Source organism: Lytechinus pictus, chromosome 19, assembly GCF_037042905.1.
Source record: "Lytechinus pictus isolate F3 Inbred chromosome 19, Lp3.0, whole genome shotgun sequence".
Classification (NCBI taxonomy): Eukaryota; Metazoa; Echinodermata; class Echinoidea; order Temnopleuroida; family Toxopneustidae; genus Lytechinus; species Lytechinus pictus.
Window position 1 is genome coordinate 13,055,981 of NC_087263.1, and position 15,929 is coordinate 13,071,909.

The 15,929-nt window shown below is 38.5% G+C and overlaps 1 pseudogene; it reads right to left on the bottom strand.

Annotated features, from left to right (window-relative positions):
• Positions 1-2,223: 2,223 nt before the first annotated feature.
• On the bottom strand, positions 2,224-7,778 carry LOC129282780 (monocarboxylate transporter 7-like; annotated as a pseudogene).
• Positions 7,779-15,929: the final 8,151 nt, after the last annotated feature.

Here is a 15,929-nt window from a genome sequence, read left to right on the forward strand (position 1 = left end):
AATTAAATAGATAACAAGATAGAACATTGATAAAAGTTTTTTGATGTCTACTTTGAAGTTTTACTTTATGCACGCTCATGATTGCTTGAGTGAACCCCATATTTTAAACGTTGTTTTGTCCTTATTTTTTAAGCTCTCCCTAAGTTTCTTTTGCATTCAATCAAGATCTGGTGTGGGTTATTGTTGATCAAGTTATACAACATTTTAAAGCACATGATGTACATATTCAAACTCAATACAAATCTCAAAATTCATTTTCGGCGACTTACTGTTGGTTTTGTGGTGGCGGGTAAAAAAATTGTCAAATTGCCAATTCGTCTGCTGCCAACTCGTCCACTCACCACATGGTCTACTTTCATTTAGTCTAATGCCATTCTGTCCATAAACATTTCGTTTAACACCCATTTGGGCCAACAACAATTTGGTCCAATTATCACTTCGTTTAGTCACCATTTCGTCTATGACCATTTCGTCTCATAACCAGTGAGTCTAATATCCATTTCATTTTCATTCATTACGCACAATTAACACTTAGTCCAATTAGACCAAATGGTACATGGACTAAATGGCTATTGGACCAACTGGCTATTAGACGAAATGGTGAGTGGCCGAATTGGCCGTTAGACCATGTGGAAAGTGGTCAAACTGATGGTAGACCAAAAAATATATAGCGCAAAAACTATTTCTATATGTTCTATTGCGCTGCAAGAGCTCCCCGGATGCTGTACATGCTACTGGAATAATCCGATTTTTAATTTTAGTTTGATTTTATGTAAAGTTGTTGAATTTCTAATGTCAAGGGAAATTTTGTCCCATAGTTGTGGGGCTCATAAATAAGAAATGAGAAATAAATAAAAAAATATCCTAGTGTTGCTTTAGTCTTGTGTGGGGGTCCATGCAGTGTGAGTGCATCTTGAGGGCTACAAAGGTGGTGGACATGAGATCGGGATTTTAATTTCAAAGAGCTCTGAGGTATAACTTGGCGCCTGGTCGTTAAGACCTTGAAAGACAATAAAAATTAGGATTATTTCCCGGACGGCTTCCCGGACAGGTAACCAGTGTAATTCTCTCAATAATGGTGTGACTTGAGAGATTTGGGAAGACAACAGATTAAACGTGCGCATGTGTTTTGCACTGTCTGCAATTGGCTTATCTGAGAATTGGGTAATCCGTAAAGGACACTATGACAATAATCCAAAAGAACGTTATTAATAAAAAAAAAACAACGTTTTAGAAATAATCAAATCAATGAACAACTAGAAGTTGCCTATGATTAAGGATTCAGGATTGCCTTTTCAGTTGTATAAACTGTAGCTCATGAAGACAAACACTAAGACATAATATCAAAATATACAATATCATTTAAGTTGTGTATTACCGATTATCTCTTTATTTGTACGTATAATTAATTTTTCGTAATTTTGTTTTCACTTTCAGTTCCTTTGTTGTTCTTTTTCTGAGATATCTTGTATTTTCCCCCTTCTTTCTTAGCGCTTTGAAACTTTTGTATAAAGCGCAATATAAATTTTGTATATTATTATTGTTATTATTATTATTTCCAAACAATACCCCAATAAAATGACACAACGCTTGTCTATACAACACAAAATTTATGACTAAGATATAATGAACATTTAGTCAGGTGCATGATTATACACAATTATAAGAATAAAGTTCTAAAGAGTCAAATAGATATGTAAATGCAGTCCCTCAATAAAGGCAAAATAGACCGGAGAAGTAGGAATATATGTCAACGCATCAAGAAAACAATGGAAGCTGATTTAAAAAACTGAAAATTAAATGTTCCCCGGGAAGCTAAAATAAGCATAATAAAATACAGTACAAGGGTGAGGGAGACAGGAAGCCGGCACGTCCGTAAACATCTTCAGCTGTAAAAGAGAAAAATTATTCCGAATAAGTAGATAATGAAGAAAAGGGATAAGAAGAAGAGGAGGAGAAGGAGAAGGAGGAAGAGGAGAAGAAGAAGAAGACGAAGAAGAAGAATAAGAAAAAGAGGAAGAAGAGGAGAAAAAGAAGAGGAGGAGGATAATAATAATAACTATAAGCAGTTCTTAGAGACCCATATTCTCTATGCGTGGAGAAGAATTATGGTTTTCTATATAAAAAAAAATGCATGTACTTCTTTAAAAGGTATGATAATATGATGAAGAAGAAGAAGAAATAAACAAACGAATAAGAACAGGTAGTGGCAGGCGTGGTTCCAGAACAGAAAATCTCATAGGTCTTGAAACGTGTTCTCTAATATTCAAATTGTTTTATCTTAAATAGGCCTTACTTTACTGCCATACCTCGGTCAACGACTCTTTGAATTGCACCATCGTATTAAGATAGGGAAGAGGATTGAAACTGCGGATATTAATTCTACCAAGGCAGCCACTTTGAATGCCAGAATAAATGTCTTCGTACGGTCGTACAGTAGTCCCATGATGGCCCCACCAACGGGATGTCCTACACCTAGACTGAAAAATTGGTAGCACATTCCGTTGGACACAAACTCAAGGGGCAGGGATTTCTTCGCGAGTATATTACCTATAACAATCTTGGCCCCACTAGCAAACCCATTCATGAAGGCCAAAACAACCAGGGACCAGAAACTTGAGGCAAAAGTATTGCAGAAGAACGCGGTGGCTGCCGTGAGGCTTAAGAGGCAAGACAGCATTTCCTCAGGAACGAAGTCACGCGATGATATGAATCCAATCACCAAACGTCCAACAATGTTCGCAGCACCACCGGCGGCAGCTAGGAAAGCGCCCTCAGCAGTGGTGTACCCTTTCGCCACTGCGTTCGGGATCACATAGATGATCCAACAGGTGTAGGTGATACCAAATAGGAATTCGAAAAATAATGGGAATATGAAAGAAGGGTTCTCGGCGAAAAGTCTAACATCGAAAAAAATCTTAATGGAGCTACATAGTCGAGTAGCCCTTAGGCTGACTTCTTGGGGGAACGACTTGGTTGTCCCTTCCTCCTTTGGGCTCTGATCAATTGAAGATTTCGGGGGATATACCAACTCATTGGCAATGATATCATGTTCGACAGGGTCCACATCTGATACAATCTTGATTTCATGGTCTTCTTCAAGTAAATGTCTTCCGCTCAGTGTATTGTACTCAGATGATTCTACTTTTGGTATTTGCAATTTTACACTTTGTTTTACCGCGTTAGACTCGTCTCTTGTGACTTGTGTTACTTCTAAGTAACCTTCTTGTGCTGTCTTGCTTTCCGTGGCACGTGTGGTCCTTGCCCTTCCTGGTTCTGCAGTTTGACTGGCTTCATAAGAGCACCAACCACAATATAGTTCAGATTGACCGCACCAAGTATGACCATGGCCCCACGCCAGCCATATTCCTCATGTAGTTGTTCAACAAGGAGTGGAAGCAACATCATTCCTAGGCCGCCACCCGTTAGTATCACACTAACCACTTTCTCAAAATTGTCTGGGAAGTAGTCCAGGGTTGCAGTTGTGAGGGCAGGAAATATCACGATGCTGAGGCCAATACCTGTAAGTACAATCAAAGATGAATAGATGCAGTTGCATTAAATACTTATTTCATTAGAGAGTCTGTAAAAGAAAGATTTATTGTCACTGTATCATTGCAGGTCTAGATCAGGGGCCTATTTCATAAAGAGTTGTAACTGTTGTAACTTTGCCATTATGGCAACTACCATAGTAACCTTGATTTTGGTTGGCTGCTAAAGCCCTTTTGCCATGGTAGTTGACATAATGCCAAAGTCACAACAGTTGTAACTCTTTATGAAACGGGCCCCTGGTATATGGTTTATGAAATCGTGAAATCACAGCCGGAAAAGGTAACACTGAAGACTGTCAAAACAGTTAAGGACTAATCAATGGAAGTGCCCCCCCCCCCCCCGGGCTTCCACCACCTGGTCACCAATATTGTCATCCCTATCGAGTAGGTACCAATGAATAAAGCCGTGATAGCAGAAGGAATGGCAGTTTATAATCACTCGCGTCGCGTGCGGGTTCGTAATCACTCGCGTTTTTAATTTTTGGCGATTTTTTTTATTTCGGTGCGATTTTTTTTTTACGGTGTCTTCAATGGGAAAGACATGCAGGGAAAATAAAATGAAATTGAAATTCGAGTTTCGTTTTAAGCCGGCAATTAAGTGCCTTAAAATAAAATGTACTCGACTACTGTTTTAACATAACAAACAAGCAAATCAGCCATGTGGCTCAACTAACTTAGAATAGATCCGGACTTCTACTGTGTCTTATACGAGGACTCCGAGTCGGAACTTGCCATATCTGCCACATCGATATCACATCGTATCATTCCCACATGCGGACATGCCTGCATGCAATGGCCCCAAGGCGGCCGGACACGGCCGCGGTCGGACACGACGTTCATCGGTAGTATGGAGCAAGCTAACGTGAGTCGAGCTGAGTTAGATCCCACGTTATATATGAGGCGCCGATTGTACCAATATTATATACAACAATTATTTGTTATATAATCATTATTCATTAAATAATAACTATTATTTATATATAATTTACACTCTATTTGTAAATAATTACTATTACCTGTATATAAAATAACATTTCTAATTATTTATATATAATTCCAAGTAATACTTCATTACTTGTAAACAATAATAGTTCGACATTCCATTATTTATAAATAATGATTATTTGTTTTTCATTATCTATAAATAATAATTTTTTTGTTTCATTATTTATAAATAATGACACTGCATACTTCATTATTTATGAATAATTGCAATTCGTTTTTTTATTATTTATAAATAAGTTTGTCGAGTTTTCTATTATTTGTAAATGATAATTATCTATTAACAATGCCAGTGCACATTTCTTTATTTATAAATAATTTGTTGAGTTTCCCATTATTTATAAATAATGAAAATTCATCGTGTTTCATTATTTATAAATAATATTTTTGTTTGAATATCCCATTATTTATAATTAATCATTATTTATAAACGATTTTTACAGTTTGCCATTATATACAAATAATCGTTATTTATATACAAATAACCATTATTTATAAATAATGAAAAACAAATAATCATTATTTATAAATAATGAAAAACAAATAATCATTATTTATAAATAATGAAAAACAAATAATCAGTATTTATAAATAATGAAAAACAAATAATCATTATTTATAAATAATAGAATGTCGAACTATTATTGTTTACAAATAATGAAGTATTACTTGGAATTATATATAAATAATTAGAAATGTTATTTTATATAATAGTAATTATTTACAAATAGAATGTAAATTATATATAAATAATAGTTATTATTTAATGAATAATGATTATGTAACAAAAAATTGTTCTATATAATATTGGTACAATCGGCGCCTCATATGTAACGTGGGATCTAACTCAGCTCGACTCACGTTAGCTTGCTCCATGCTACCGATGCACGTCGTGTCCGACCGGGGCCGGGTCCGGCCGCCTTGGGGCCATTGCATGCAGGCATGTCCGCATTTTCAATTTCATTTTATTTTCCCAGCGTGTTTGTCCCATTGAAGGCACCGTTAGAAAAAAAATCGCACCGAAATGAAAAAAAATCGCCAAAAATCAAAAACGCGTGTGATTACCAACGCGACGCGAGTGATTACGAACGCGAGTGAATATAATAAGCCGAAGGAATTGCCTTCAAACACGCAAGATCCAAAATACAAGCCTTTTGACTGGTCGAAAATCGCCCGAGTTTGTCTCTTAGAGTTACGTTTGTTTACAACTCTTCCTGCTACGGCACATGAGGTTTACGATCGACTGACCTGCAATGCCCATAGTCCAGACAAAATGTTCTCCAGACTTGCTCAAAGCAGAGAACATCAAACCAAGGGAAGTGATAATAGCTCCCACGATGATTAGCTGCCTGGCTGAGAATGTCTTCATCAGTGGTATATTTGCAATGGCTGTAATAAAATCAGAGAAGAACTAAAGATGGGTAGGCAGTAGGACTATGAAAAAAAATTATGGGGAAAGTATTATGGATATCTGTATGTTGTCCGCTGGTTTTAGGGAAATTGGTTTTCGGTTACTATCCTGAAATTACTTATTATCCTAGTGCGTGATTTACCCATTTCTAGTATGATCCTGTGACCATGATATCCTGCACGAATTGTCTGGCTGTAATCATGAGGATTCGTGCAACTTTCCTGACTGATTACAAGTACGCAATCCCCCCCCCCCCCCCGAACAGAAAAAAAACCGCTTGGACAATCTGCAGACATTTCTATGACTATGTTGGGAATTCAAGACTTTTTCAGGGTGGCAAAGGTTTCGCTTCAACAACCCTCGCTCTTGTGGCGCTCGTCCTGAGCCCGGAGGGGGCACTCAGTATATAATGCATAGTGGGTATGTGCCGCGGAGGGGACCCCCATTTTTACACTCAAATTTCCGTTCCAAGGCATAACATTTTTGTCTTATTGAGAAAAAGAACAAAGAAAGCCGCTCCAAAGCAAACCATTTTCTTCTTATCGAGAAAAAAGAAGAAATCCGCTCCAAAGCTTCGCATATTTTCCGTTACGCCGTTCCGGCCGCATTGATCTGCTACAATGAGCTGCAATTTTGGTGAAAAGCGACCGCAGAGCGCTGTCCGACCATCGCCTCTGCGCTAGCGCACCCGGCGCCCGTGCCGCCGGGCTAGGTGCATGCACGTTCCATAGGGATGCATACGCACTCACACGCAGGCGACCCGTTCCAAGGACCCCCGTTTTCACAAACATTTGTAGTTCCGAAGCCCGTTCCGAGGACCCACCTTTCTACAATAAGCCCGCTCCGAGGCCCCCGTTTTTTGTCTCGCCCGCGGCACATACCTACTACTTTTTTGGTCGAGTACCCCACCCCCCCCCCCCCGGGTCCTGAGGCAGTGTACAGGGGAGAAAGCTTCTACAACTTACCTCCTCCTAGCAAAATGTGTTTTGATACATATGCCTGTATCATGCTCGGCGAAATTTGAAGATACCATTACCTGTTTTCGTATAGCGTATACGTGCGGCTCAGAGATCCGATCCTGAGTACTGCACATATGTCGTTGAGCAATGCATTCAATATAAAGTTGCTTTTTACCATCGTGTGTGTGTATATGTATACATGTATATATACACACACGATGGTAAAAAGTGTGTATATATATACATGTATATGAATCAATGAATAAAAATATGTAAGATTACTAATTGGAATGATAGGGTTATAGTGTGTGAATGTATTCTATGAACAGCTCAATCATTTTCTTTTAAAATTGTCCGTTTATTCGTCACTGTTAGGATGAATTTTGTTTGAAAATGCTTTGGCGCCAAAACAGAGTTGCAATGATGCAGTCACAACAATGAAGCCGACTTAAAACCTACCGATGGTACGTCATTAAAAATAAAGTACTGGTTCCGATCGGTTTGGGTTTTTTTTTTGCCAATGTGACTGTGGCATAAAGTTGTAAAGATATCATCTGTATGATACCGATAATACCTCACTGTCGTTACCTAGTATAGAGCTGAGTCCATTCGATAGACCGACAGCCAAGCCAAGTATCGCCGTGGTCGTCTGCAAGTCGCGTGTCATGTCGTTGATGAAAAGACCGAAAGACTTCACTGTACCCACCTCCAGGAACACGCCCCCGAAGGCAACGGCTAGGACGAGCCACCTCCTGGGAATCCTACATCCTGTCAAGGACATGATAGTAGATCACGTAGGTCCACCTCAGGAGTGAATGCAGCGGTGTACCTCTTTCAATCCGTAAATGAAAGTTGGTTTAGGTCATCAACGAATGCAGTGGGTGTTCTAGGTTCAAACTTCGTTAGGGTAAATACAGATCTCTCGGAGACTGTTAAAATGAGAATCATAAACATCGTCAATTACATTACAGATGACATGGATGAGGTATAAGTAGGTCTTCTTCAGGTATGGATGTTGTGGTTTAACTTTTTTAGCGCCAGCTTGAGCACGGCTATCCTGACCAACGCTCGAGCATTCAAGATATTCCTTCATACCGGATACTCATTTACTACACTTGGGTGGAGAGTGAAAAATGTAGAGGAATGCCTTGCCAAAGGATGCGAGTGCTGCGGTGGGATTTGAACCCCAGACCTTGTGGTTCAAAGTCCGGAGACTTATCCACTGAGCCACAACACCTCTACGTGATACCTCTACCTAACACGACACCTGGTAACTTTCAACTAGGATATTAGTTTTTACCGTTGATAAAGATGGCTTAGTTTATCTGCTAATGCAGTAAGTATACGAGGTTCGTACTCCGTTATAGGCGTGTTACAGTAACTGCAGATCTCTACGAGATTCTGTTGAAATCAGAATACTACAACACTGCCAATGACATTACAGATGAGATAGGCCTTCATCAAGTATGAATGCAGTTGAGTATATCACTAAACACATATCCTGACAAGAAATTCCCGTCTTTCACGTTTCTTCTCCCCCTCTTTCCCATTTTCACCCTTTTCGACCCTCTTATCACATGTTTATTCCTTGATGTGTGTATGTAATCTTTTTTTTTTTGTCTCGCCTGCATAGCAGAGCGAGACTATCGGCGGCGCTTTTCCGATGGCGGCGAGGGCGGCGTCGTCAACATGAAATCTTATCCAAGGTTAACTTTTTGAAATGTCATCATAAATCAAAAAGTATATAAACTTAGTTCATGAAACTTGGACATAAGGGTAATCAAGTATTACTAAAGATCCTTTCTGAGTTTCAGGTCACATGACCAAGGTCAAAGGTCATTTGGGGCCAAATGTTTATAGATCTAGTTGAAGAAACTTGGACATAGGGGTACTGGAGTATCAATGAACATCCTGCCTGAGTTTTGGATCGCATGGCCAAGGTCAAAAGTCATTCAGGGTCAACGAACTGTCGTCTTGTTGGGGGTAATTGGTGATTCACCATAACAACTTTGTAAGTTTATAGATCTAGCTCATGAACTTTTTTTTCTTCCCCCCTTTTTTTTATAGCTCCGCCAATAGGGGGACCCAGGCCCCTCGCCCCCATGGATCCACCTATGTAGGACTACCCCTTCAAAGAAACAAAATAAATCAACTTTGAGCGGCCGATCAGGGAAAATATGGGTGAAAAAAAATCGGAACCCCACTATTGGCGAAAGCTGGATCCGCCCCTGAATATAGTGTTTTATTAACATTATGAATGTTGTGTTTCTGTATAATCATTCAGTATTCATTTTCAAAGTCAGCACTGCTGGTATATTGAATCGCGTAATGCAGGCGAGACTGCCAGAGGCGTTCCACTTGTTTCCCCAACTTGTTTTATACAAGGTATATTAAAAGAACTCCGATAGAGTTAACACAAATCTCGGGAGACTCCGTCAAAAGGATACTCACTGTCAGGGACATATTACACAATATGAAGTAGTTCCTCAGGTATGAATGCAGTGGTGTATCTCTTTAAAAGCAGAACCTGGTATCCTCACATCCTATTAAGGACACGACAATATATAAAGTTGGCTTAGCTAATCTACGAATGCAGTTACTGTAGGCCTACTTATTTCCAACTCCGTTAGGGTAAATTCTGGTGTGTGTTTCATAAAGCTGTTTCGTAAGATACGAATGACTTTACGCACGACTGCGAAGTGGTATATCCCTATATAATTATGTAATTTATTTAGGACCTCGGATCAAAGGTCTTCCTCAAGTATGAATGCAGTGGTGTACTTCCATCTCCGTCAAATGCAGAGTGTGGTAAACAATAAAACCAAGCTAGCAGAACCTGCTAAAACGAATCCCCTTGTAAAAATCATCGACTGTATCTACCAACAGTTGCCAGTCGCACTCTGACCTGCGCAGACCACGTGACAGGGCCCTGGGAACAATTTTTTTTTTCAGTGGGGGTGCTGACATGGACTGACGTCTCTCCTCAAAGGTGGGGGGAGGACACAATTGAGTTTTCCATTGTTCTTTTATATACACACATTTGCAATATTTTTTTTTTAGACGTTCTGCCCTAAGCGATATTTGATTTTTTTTTTAACGAAAAGGGACCTGTTATAAGGACTGTCAGCAATTACCCATGAAGACGATGCATATTTCAACAATTAAATAATGCGAGCGCGAAGCGCGAGCTGAAAAATGTTGACATTCCGACCTAAACACTGGACATTCTAAGCACTTTTTGTAATCATGAACAGGATAGGTATATAACTATACAATTTATGCGAACGCGAAGCGCGAGCGGAAACAAAGTTGAGACTGCAGACCTAAAAACGGGACATTCTAAGCACTTTTATATTCATGAACAGGATATGTAGGCCTATATAAAAATACGTACAATTGATGCGAGCGCGAGATTCAGACCTAAAAATGGGACACCCTATTCATGTTTTGTTAAATCAGGAAAAGGATGGGTAATTGGATATCTTCCTGCATCAATAATATGAGCGCGAAGCGCGAGCAGATTTTTTTTTTTCATTCAGATCTGAAACGTTTTGAATAATAAAAAAAGCTGCGTATCTGAATAAACATGCGTACGCTTATTTAGATTTATGCCTAGAATCTGGGCATTCTGAATACAGTTTTATTATGAAAATCAATAATACGAACGCGAAGCACGAGCTGAAAATATTTGATATTCCGATCCGGAAAAAATTGTGATTTTAAGCACTATTTCAAGCACTGTAGGAAAATTCTGAAGGGGGAGGGGTTCCTACAAACGTTCACTTTGATTACATTTGATCATCATACCTACCAGATTTCCAGGGGGTGCTGCCTATGGAAAATAACACACAGCACCCCAAGGAAAATTTTGGGGGTGCTTCAGCGCCCCCAGCACCCCTGCTTCCCAGGGCCATGCCACGTGACTGCATATTTCGCATTTTGCCGGATCGTATGTTGGACCCATGACAGACAACGGACATGAGTGGCCGTAAGTTGACTCCGAGGCAAACAAGTTGGGAACCCAAGGGTGTAGGATCAGGGTGAACCCCCCCCCCCCCTCCCCGCTGAGGCAGAGGAGCTTCGACACTGGCAAGCAAAACGAAATGTGCACCCCTTCTTCTGCTTTCAACAGCTGTTTTTCCAAAATTTAGTTCCACCTCCCCCGGATGTGCACCTCCCCATGCTCAAATTAGCCTACGCCTTTGGGAACCCAATAATAACCACTTTGAATCACAGATGGATAATAAATGTATTTTTTTCTCTTAGGCTGCTAAAAGGAATGCATGTGTCTATGTAAGCTCAAGTTATTTATGTAAACGATATTATAAGCGATAGAATTGTGGTCCGTTTTAGATAGACTTTCAATCATGGTGACTTTACAAAAAGGTAACTATACCCAGGCCTGACTATACTGTATAAACTTTGATTTATATTGGCTGCCGAGTTAGTGTCAATTATGGAAAAACTTACCATAATGACCCATTGGACATTAGGCTTTAGGCTCGGCACTTAAAGGAAGTTAAGGACAAGTAAAGGTAAATATTGTCAAAGGCAATTGCCGAAATGCAGAACCGGATCCAGGACTTTCCAATGGTCGCCATTTCGGTTCAGAAAAAGTTTTTAAAAAGCTTAGAGAAAAATAATGATAATAAAAAAAAACGTCTTCACTTCCGACTTCAAATTTTCTGTGTTTGCCCCCAAAATATTCAAATACATTACCTCATATACTTAAACCATGTCCTACTGATGTGTTTAAGAAGATGAAAAATCTCATTTGATTTGATATAATTATTGCTAGTAATGTTTTGTTTTGTGTAGTTTTATTTCAAGTTTTTACCGATTGTATTTGCTTTTGTCATGTGTATAGCGCTTTGTAACTTTTGAAAAATCTCTAAATAAGAAGCGATTATTACATTATTATATTTAATTTATTTTTACTTTTTATGGCTCTCAAGTGGGGAGGGGTGACGCACCGGATGTGTCCTTACCTTCTACTGCCACTGTTGAAATGCTTTTGAAAAAAATGAAATGGACCTTAATTTTTTTCATTATTATTATTTAACCGGGTCAGGGTTGGTCAGTGGATGAGTCAAAATATTGGGGGGGGGGGGTGGGCAAACACGAGAATATCTAGAAGATCGCATGCTGGCGAGAAGATACTTTGACCTTTTTTTGAAAATAATATAAAGCTAATTTTGTGATAGATTTTGACAATTTCATGTAGAAAATAACATATTTTACCCTCCCCCTTCCTTTCCTTTCTTTTTCACTTTTTCCAAGGCCTTGGAACTTAGCGTTTCATGGAGAAATAAACTTTCTAAAAAAATACTTGGTGCTTTAATTAGTAAGTAAGTACGTCTTTTAATTAATTTCTGTTTTAAAGTTTAAAGTTAAGATCGAACAGATACAGATCAACGGATGGCCGTTATCAAAATGACATAAGGCCTCAGTGGCGGATCCAAGAGGGGGGACGGCCCGTGCCCCCCCCCCCCTTTGAGAGGTACAATTAAAATTTGTAATGTAAAAATGCCTTCAAAACAGAAGTGTGCCCTTCCCCTTTTGGAAGTGAAGACCTTTTTTTCTTTTTTTGCTTGTCAAATTTTATCGTGGACGAAATCCCCTTAATTTTTGGTTAAAATATTTTTTTCTTTTTTTTTTTGCTTTTAAAATTTTTCCTCGGGAAAATCTTGGATGAAAATGAGAGGAGAGAGGTGTGATAGAATAGAAGCAATGGAAATAGGAGAGGGGTCCACTGAAATCCCTGAAGCATCTGCTCGTATTAATGTTGTTAAAAAGAAACCTTTTTTCAAGCAATTTGTAAATGTTTCAGGCTCTGGCCATACCAATTGGCTAATATATGTATACAAATAGAAGTTCAAATTTGAACCCTCGGGGGTAAGTACAATACGTGCAAAAGCAGCAGCCCAAGGGGTGCTAATGAGTGCAATAATGATCATTTGTGTACCTTAGGGTGCAATATGCACCCTGTAGGGTGGTTCAACTCTGCACCTCGTAGGGTGCAGAGTTGAACCATGTAATAAAGGTTCAAATTTGAACCTTTTTAATGTTAAGTAATATCGACCTTAAAATGTGAAAAGTTCCACCTTTTAGTATGCAAACGTTAATTTCACGGTACAAATAATGATAAAATAAAAAAGGTGCATTTTGCACCTTTTTCCAATTAGGGTGCAAGATTACACCCCAAAAGGTTGGTACAAGTGTTTCATTAAGGGTTCCAAAATTTCTTAGTGTGTATGAACATTATTGCAAAAAGTTGAAGGGCGCCCCTTGAATTTTCGGGGAGCGAGGGTTAACATGGAATTTATCGAGTTGATGGGCGAATTCTCCTGTCACCTTGTTGTGAGATACTACTTTATGGGTTATCAGGATCCCATTTCATAAATACTTGTCACAATAACAACAGCACACTTTCTTTAGCAAACTTACTATCGGCCAATCAGATTGAAGGATTACAGTAGCTTTTAACTGTTTATAAATATGCTATCATAACAAGTCTTTATGAAACAGGACCAACACCATTTACGGATCCTATGTCTCTTTGTGACGTCATGATAATTGGGAAGAGATTAACGGTGTTAGATGTGGCAATTTCGGTATTTGAGATTGTACTGGTGCTTGAATCATAATTCAAATTGCCTTCCATGATAGCCTAGCATCTTATGTGAGGTTGCAACAATAATATAAGATGGTGATGTGCGGCTAACACCAACGGTCAATGCCGAATTTGAAACCATCGATTTGAGTGTCCGATCTGCACTGTGTATTATTAGCGAGCTATCGCAATAGCAAGGGGGCGGATTCTTGAACACAGTATAATGCATTGAATATGCCCGTCAAATCACAATGAACAGCTTAGAGGTCATTGTCGAAAGTTGATGAACCGGGACAGCAGATCGTCCTAACATTCGGAGCTGTCGAAACATTGCAATTATGTCGTTTCTCTAGAGTCACAGACGAAACTGCTGTATTGATTCACCGATTTTCGACAAACACTGCTTTGTTATGAAGGGCTTTCGACAATAGATTTTCTACGTTCCAGGAAGCGTCTGTGTAGTAGTTTCGACACAACTCCCTATCATGGTGTCGCTAGCATGTATCGGACAATGACATGCCTAACCCCAGTCGGCTGAGGGCCGCTGATATTGCAAGATCGAAGGGAGAAACCCATGTAAAGTGTCCAATGGACTTTCAAAATAGATCCTAACCAAGTAATTAATCTCTACTCTCTAAGCGGTATAAGAGTACCCTAAACAATAAATGAACTGACAAGAAAGTACATGTACTACTATTTTCCCTACCCTGAATAATAATAATAATAATAATAATAATATTAATAATGATAATGATAATAATAATGATAATAATTAAAAAAAAACAATAATAATGATGATAATACAAATATTACTAAGCGCTGCATACTATCATCAAGCATTCAAAGAATTAATTCCTACCCATTTACTACACCTGGGTGGAGAGTGGCAAATGTTGATAAACGCCTTATATTCCGTTTTCATGATTTTGAGCAATAATACCCTTTTTACAGGGGCCGGGGGGGGGGGCTTAAGCCTCCAACTTTTTTTTTCAAAACCGTGAAAAAAAATGTAAAAGTTACCATCTGATTGTGATTTTTTGAATATTCAGCCCCCCTCTCCCCTTCCCCTACTTTCAAAACCGTTCTGAGGCCCCATTTCTACACACCAAGCATCACTGGGCCTTTTAAAGGATACCTCTTTTTCTTGATTTTGGAGACTTTTATACCCTTTTCACTATACGCGCGTTTTTAAGTACTTTTCTGTGCAAGAATGGTGTCCACCAAAAGGGGGGGGGGGGTGGCTGTACAACAAACATTTGAGATCAATACCAGATTTTCCAGATTAGAGATTATGATTCTGATGACTAATTGCCAGTCATGATCACGCAACCCATAAATTATTACAAACGTTTTATTTTGACTATATTTTTATTCCTTTAGTTTGTTTGATTTATTTATATTAGATAAAAAAATAAGTATCATTGTCCGGCATAAGTAAGTTTAAAATATGAAAATGAAGTGGTCATCTTTGAAAACTGTTGTAAATCAGCTTTAATATCATCGAATTCGGATTTTTGAAATAATTTTTTATTCTTAATAACTATAACTGTACCTCTGTTGGTGTTATGCTGGAACGAAATGTCTCGTTTATATTTAGCCCGATACATTATAACTAGACACTTGTTAAACAGATGACGGTGTACTATAGTATATTATCATCATTATCGGTAATTACATAGAGCAAGCGGATTAATTGAACAAAAAAATGTTACGTAACACAGTAAATAAAAACGGGTGCAGATGTCAATTTCACGTGTTTAAAATCGTGGCTTATTCTGTTGCTGGTAAAATATTTCACTTGATTTAAGTGTCCTTGTCTCCTTCGACGGTCACAGGGATAACAATAAATCTTCCGATAAAAGAAAAAATAAGCTATTGTTTGTAAATGAATAACAGCTAGATGTGTAATGCAAACTGGTCAGAGAAAATTGCTAATTGCTAAATAATCGATTAACATTCACAGGATAATAATATGTATATATATATATATATATATATATATATATATATATATATATATATATATATATATAATAATGCTGAAGATAATGCTTTGATTGCAAATAAATTTTTTATTGTTTATTGAGTAAACAATAAAAAATGTATTGGCAGTCAAAGCATTATTATCTTCAGCATTATTTTGTTACCTTAAGGCGGTTTTCCACTAGGGCGCGGACAAGACCAGGAAGGGTTGCGGAAGCAACTTTTGTCATTTCGGCATTCTGTCCGCAACCAAATTCCGTAAAAGATTATGCAAATGATCTTGTCCTAGGACACGACCAGGACTGTCTGCGTATTGTCGTAGGACATTCATGGGACTGTCCTGGGACAAGATTATCTATATAAAACAGCATGCAGATCGTATTAGGACAGAACCGGAGACATTTAGGACA